The sequence below is a fragment of the Cottoperca gobio genome, chromosome 13 (assembly GCF_900634415.1).
Source record: "Cottoperca gobio chromosome 13, fCotGob3.1, whole genome shotgun sequence".
Lineage (NCBI taxonomy): Eukaryota > Metazoa > Chordata > Actinopteri > Perciformes > Bovichtidae > Cottoperca > Cottoperca gobio.
In genome coordinates this window covers 18768593-18775370 of record NC_041367.1, presented here as the reverse complement: position 1 = coordinate 18775370, position 6778 = coordinate 18768593, and positions in this window count along the sequence as shown.

Here is a 6778-nt window from a genome sequence, read left to right as displayed (position 1 = left end):
GCCTTTCTCTGTGCTTATCTTTTGCATAGTTTTTGCATTCAGTCTTTATAGAAAGAAGTACTCTGTCCACACTGCTGCTGCTCCTCAACCTTTTCAAATTACATTAATATATTTACTCACACCATGCGGTGTGTTCAGGCTCTTTAACGATAGTGTGTTCGGTCAGGTGAGAACAATGCCATTTGAACTCAGGTGTGTACCACATAACCTCACTGAGACCTTGTGAGCATGCAGGTTCCTTTACAAGCAAACGGTGGTGCGGCGTGCTATAAGTGAGAATGTAACATGAACCATAGACAGGACTGTACAGTGTTTCATGGGTGCAAGGGGACAGATGTTCACTTCTGTTTGTCAGCACTTACTTAAAGCCTTGTGTAACACATTGAGTCTCAGTGGAGGCTCATATTAAGATGTTTCTTCATGTGTTCAAAGCTGATGTGAACACAAGAAAGTGTACAATTTAGTAAAGAGCACAACCAAATGTATCCTACGTGGTTACAGTTAGAGGGAGAAACAATCTTGATTAGTCCAATACATAGCCAAATAAATGAGATACTTGTGGGTCTGTGTAGTTTTTGTTTACACATTTGAATTTAAACTTGTCTGCTTTAAACCAGATGACTCAAACAGGAAAATGCATCAAAGTAAACTTTTCCAGACACAAAACCAACTGCAGGTGTGTTCACACGCTTGAACACGACTAATTTAACCCACGTACCTCTTTTCCCTTCCCATGAAGCCTGAGCTCTGAACAGATCAGATCAAATGTTTCTGAACAATATTAAAAGCAAAGTGGGTGGACTAGGTGAGGTATGTCTTCTCTGTGAAACAAAAACATGACCACTGAGAGTGGCATCACATTTTTGTGAGATAATAAACACAAACTGTTTTGTTAAGGAGGTGGAGAATCTCAAGGGCGCTGTGACTGCATGTCACATTGTATTTTAAATGGCTCATCCATGTCAAAAATACTTTGCTTCTAAAAATTTTTAATTTTCATCACCTTACCTTAAAATCCCTTGGAAGATTCTGCAACAGCATGACGCCTTTATGCATTTATTGCACATGCTCGTACTGATCAGCTCAACGCTTCTTCAGAGCGATTAAGCAGTATTAGATAATTGCGCAGTATGTATTCTTTGGCTAAAACTGTAGGCTAGGAAACAAAAATGAAACTAAAACATTAAGAAACGGGTAGATATTATGGCTGCACGATATGAGGAAACAATGTGATGTATGATAACGTTGTTGAAGATCACGATAACAATGTTACTCACGATAAGAACCCAGATAATGATGTGCACTCAGTTCTGCTTTTCTGCTAAAATACCACAAATTGCTTGTATTAAGAAAATGAAGGAGAAGTTTTGCAACAATCTTTTATTGAATTTTGAACATTGTACTAAACGCAAAAGTCACCAGTTACAGTTACATTTTAAAGTGCTGTTTTTGATACTCTTTTTCAACTAGATAATAAAACCCCTTAGTGCAAATTGTCAGTCTTTTACAATGTGTTTATTGTGCAAGTTGACATCGCGATGAGGATTACAAACACGGTGTATTGTGCAGCCCTCGTAGATCTAATCCTTACCCAAGGTAAACAAATATTTAAAAGGCCCCATTAGAGGCCCTCAGGGTCTGGTGGGGCTTCTTACACCCAAAGCAACCCCAGTGTTTTGAACAAAGCAACGGACATTGCCATTCATATAACCCTCAAAATGCTTGTAACTAAGGAACTGACACGTTCTGTTGTTGGTCACTTACTTCCTAGTATGTGAATGCTGAACTCTTCACAGGTTGACTTGTACTGCCTGCTCTTTGAATGCACAATACTATTGTATCTTTGTGAGGGTCTCGTGGAGCTCTGTGTGGCTTTAACAGTGGACGCCATTATTCCCTGGAAGCAGTTTTGTATTGCAAATTGTATTACATGCATACGAATGCACAGATCAGGCTCTCACTGGGATTCTACATCCGGACTCTGCGTCTGTCACCACCTTCATCCTCTTAAGCTTTCTGGTCCTATGCTTTAGTAATCATATTGTTACTTACAGTTCAGATGTAGCATTAGCATTTCTAAGACACTCGCTATGTTACTCAACAAATACTGAAAAGAAAAGAACTGCACCTACGGCTGGTTACTTTACAACGTGTCTGTTAGAGTACATACTGTCAATGAGCCAGCAAAGGCCAAACACGTGCAAACGCTTTGATGATCTGGAGGTAATTTCCATCCTTATTTTTTATCCATTGCAATAAATACAAGTATGCTTGTTTAATCCAGGTGAATGTTCCTCTCTCTTTCATCTCTTCTCCATCTTAAATTTCTCACGGCTCGTCGCATTGCTTAAGCTCAGGACACTCACCCTTCTTCTTCTACCTTTCACTACTTTGTATTCAGTAGGGCCGTGTAGGCTAGATGCAACTTTGCAACCGCAATTTGTTTAATGTTCGTAAATTATTTTAGTTACGTCAGATTATGTGTAGGCTAACATTTTGGTCACTGTTCATGGTTAGTTCAGTGTTGTTTTAGGAGGAGGGTGCTGTGGACAACCCCTAATGCTCCCCAGGGGAACACCAGTTACACATTTAATAAGTCAAATCTGACAAAATGGGTCTCAACAAACCCACATGTTGTTTGAGAAGCCATGTGCGGAGGGCATTCTTACACACATTTTTTAATGATGGTGATGCTTGGCCTGAGGGACAAACCAAGACACTGTATCTGATTGGGCAGACTTGGCGTCCTCTCTTGAGCAGACTGGTAGGTGTGTGTTCAGCTTGACACTGAATGGCTTCTGTCCATCAGCGTGCTGCTTCTGTGCTGTAATTCCTGCCTTCTGTCTCTTCTGAGGCTGCAGTTTGGTCTTTTTCCTTGCTCTAGTTGGCTTTTTTCCCAGAATGCGTTGGAAAGGATACAACCTCTGTACAAAACGAGTCCAGTACTTCCCTGTCCCTGAGCTGAAAACGATGGTCTAGGTGCCTACAGTCTTCTTACCACTTAATTTCCAGCCTATTGAGGAAGCCTTTATCAGTGTTTGTCTGGAAAAGCCAACACATCCTGTGTAAATTGCCCACATTTCCATCTCTACCCCAGTTCAGCTCGTCCTGAACACGTGTGTTACAAACATGTGCAATATCCATCCTGATTGTTGCACATATAACATCAGTTAAAATTTTTGCAAAAAGAAAAAATGTTTTTTCTCCTCTGCTACTCAGTACTTTTTGTACGGTTTATAATGTTTTCCCTTGGTGTAAAAAAAGAAGGTACATCTGAGGTCATCTCTTTTGTCATCACTGTCCAGTGAGAGGCCTGTTACATCAAAAGACAGCAATGCTTTGAGATCTTCACAAATGTCTCACTTTTCCTTTTTTTTCTGTGTCCTTTCCTCTGTTGCAGGCCCTTCTCTCTGCACGTCGCCTACTGGTTAGCCTATATTTACTCAGCCCTGTGACATGTTATGTTGCCACAGCAACCTGCCACAACCCCCCTAGTGTGTTGATTTTTATTTTTTTTTGTTGGCTGTCACCTGTGCACTGTCCCACAATGCAATGCAGTCTACCCCCAACACTTACTGTGAGCAGAGTGTGAGTGCAGAGAAGGCAGCTATGCAGTTTGTAGATTAACTTCTCTTTTTTTATCTAAGGTTTAACATAAAAAGGTCATCAGACCAAACTTTCACATTTGTAGATGTTTATTGAACTGGATGCTGACCTGCAGTAACCTCCTGTTATGTTTGTAGACTAATACATTCCTACAACACCAGGCTGTAGAAAAACAAAGTACATGTTGGGAGAAGGGAACAAGGGTGTGATTGAAGGAAAGGGGGGAGGGAAGAGAAAACAAAGTTAGGACTATAAAAAGCGAGAAATAGATATGACTTTAGGGCCATGAATGTGGTCAATAATCCATGAACTGGGTTTCCCTGCCTGTTACACTCTCAGCAGGCCCACAGTGCTCTAACCAAAAATGCCAAACATGCAGTACACTTTTTTTTTTGCCCTTGCAAGACTTTTGAACAAGTTCCAGTTGTGTCCTTTCTTTGCCTACAGAGAGCATACACACATAGTGTTCTCTCTACTGTACTGAAATCTACTGCCTCTGTGCAAGAAACATCCACACCAGATCATTTCCCCAAGATGGGTACTAGTTTCTGAATTTAATGATTTACAATCGGTTGCTATCTTGTCAGACATAGATGGTTGGTGCTTCCCAATTAGGTGGCCTTGCAATGGTCACCTTGTGAGAAACTCATGGGGGAAATATTTACTTTATACCGTTAGTTTTGTATGATTCTAACAGTAGCATGCGAAATCTGAGACCATATTCATCAAAGAGAGTCTGAAGGTTGAAATTTATTAGCTGCTGGCACCAGCAATCACTCAAAATGTACTGATGGCTGCCACTTGGAAGCAGTTTCACATTATTGGTGTCAGTTGGTTTTCCATGAGTGAAAGTTGGCAGGGGCTTGATGGCTGATTCAACATCTTTAAACCTTGCAGAGCTCGCCTGTCCTCATCCTTGTTGATTTTTCTAAAGTCGCATGGCTTGCAAATCAGTTGGGCTCTTACAACAGAACGGTAGCTGACGGAACACTTTCAACTTTGTGTTTTTCCTCAAATGAATGTCGTGCAGCAATTTTAATTCAGTCAAGAGCAGCTCACTATAGACTTTAAATCAGAGCAGTGAGTTGTGATGCTTGAAATGTATTACCAGATCTTTCTTCTATGTTCAGACCATTCGCACTGAGTTAAGTTATTTTTTATTTGTTATATAGCGTTATAGAGTGTTATGTACTACTTGATCATACTTATTTAACGTACAGGTGGGATTTGAACATGTGACAGTAGTCTACTCTAGCTTTGTTGCTGCAGCGAAAGAGTCCTTTCCTCAGTTTCATTTACGTTGGTACGTTAACCATGATCAAGTATTGTAGGTTCAATCCTTGGTATGTGTTCAGCTGCACTGCTGCTGCAAACTGTAGTTTTAGTCATTTCAAAAGTAATGTACGAAGCAGCCCAACCAATGACTTAAAAGCTCTTTTGTTTGTTCATAAGATAGTCTGGAGCAATGAAACCATTCACTTCTTTTTACCCCTAATTGTAATACTTTATATCTCATGTTGTCGCAGTGCATCCCAATCCAACTGTTCTCTCGCAGGAGCGTCAATGTGCTCCTGGTGTAGCGTGGTTATTTCTACGCTCCAACATAGACGGGTTCAAAGCTGTCCGTGTCTCATCACATTTCATGCAATTTGTCACATTCCATTTAAAGGTTGATTCATTTATTAAAGAAGGCACACAGGTAGATTCCCCAGCACAAGCTGAACAATGAAATGTACAGCATGTGTAACTCCGTGGTAAGTGGTGATAAGGGGGACAGTTTTGGGCTTGTTTGAAATCTTTGTGTGTAGACATGAAGGGAGCCATTACACCAGTGCTGACCGTGCGACCGGGAGGGGGAGGGGGTGTGCGTTCGTTCGTTGCGCGGATTCTAGTTAGTTCTCTCTCCTCTCCTTTCCTCCGCTCTGATTGTAGGTGTGCATCAGGTGCGAAGCTCCGCCATTCGCAAAACGGAGCGGAGAGAATGTGGATGCGCAAAATAGACAGTACAAACTGAAACGTGCACATAAATTTAGATCAATAACATAAATGTTTAGTTTATTTAATAAAAGAGCACCTGTCAATGTGAAAAGTGAGTTGTAAATATAATTTTAAAAAACACCTTGAATTTCAGGGGGGGGCGCGGGGCCCCTCCAAGACTATGGTAGGGGAAACACTGCACCTTACATGTGTGTCATATAAAAGCAGGCGAGAAAAGAAAAGGGGTGTGTAAGCTTCATTTGAGCAGTTTGTGAAAAAACAGAGCTTTATGTTACCGTTTTTAGGAAGCAGCAGTTGAGTTAAGGAGGTTCAATGTTTGGTGGCACACGCACAATTTCTGTAGTGCAGCAAAACATATGTTTACATTAATACTTTTTTTTAAATTTGAAAAAAGAATCCATACTTAATACATTTAAGAACAAGAGGCAACATAATATGAACGTTTAAAACTTGAGGTAATTAGTCAATAATGCACTAAGTGAAAAAGGGAAATATGGTTCAGTAATGAATGCAGTGATAAATAACATTTCAGAAGTGTGTAAAACTGAGCTTTTTTTAGTCATTCTGGAGGATGATGGCTAGATATTCAGATGAAGTATGGAAATATTTTATCATCTTCATGATATGGAATTTCTGCCTTTAGTTGGTGAGCATTTGCAGTGACGTCTAGACATTTGAGGAAAACAGTGCAATGGAGTTCAAATGAGACAATATGTGTTGAAAAAATGTTTGGATATGATAGGAATAAACTTTTTGCAACGTTCTGTTTTGGCTGGTCATGACAATTTTTACTGCCGAAGCAAAAAAACAACAAGAAAAATAGTTCAGTTCCTGGATGTTTAGTTGTATGAGCTGCAGGGACAGAAAGAGGGAGTGAGACGACGCCTGGACGTGGGTGAGAGATGTGACCAGATTATCTTAAGTTATTAATAGTTTAGAATCAATAATGGCATTGGTATCAATTATAACCATCCCTAGCCTGTTGCATAAAAAGTACTATATTATATACAGCTGATAACTTTCACAATCATTCATTTTTGATGCTCTTGAACCTTGAAAAGGACCTCCAACCGAACACGTGTCCTCCGGTGAACCTGACATGAATGTTGGAAGCGGCTGTCCTGTTAGAGCACCATAATAATTGATAAAAGAAAACTGAAGCAGGACTTGGTAG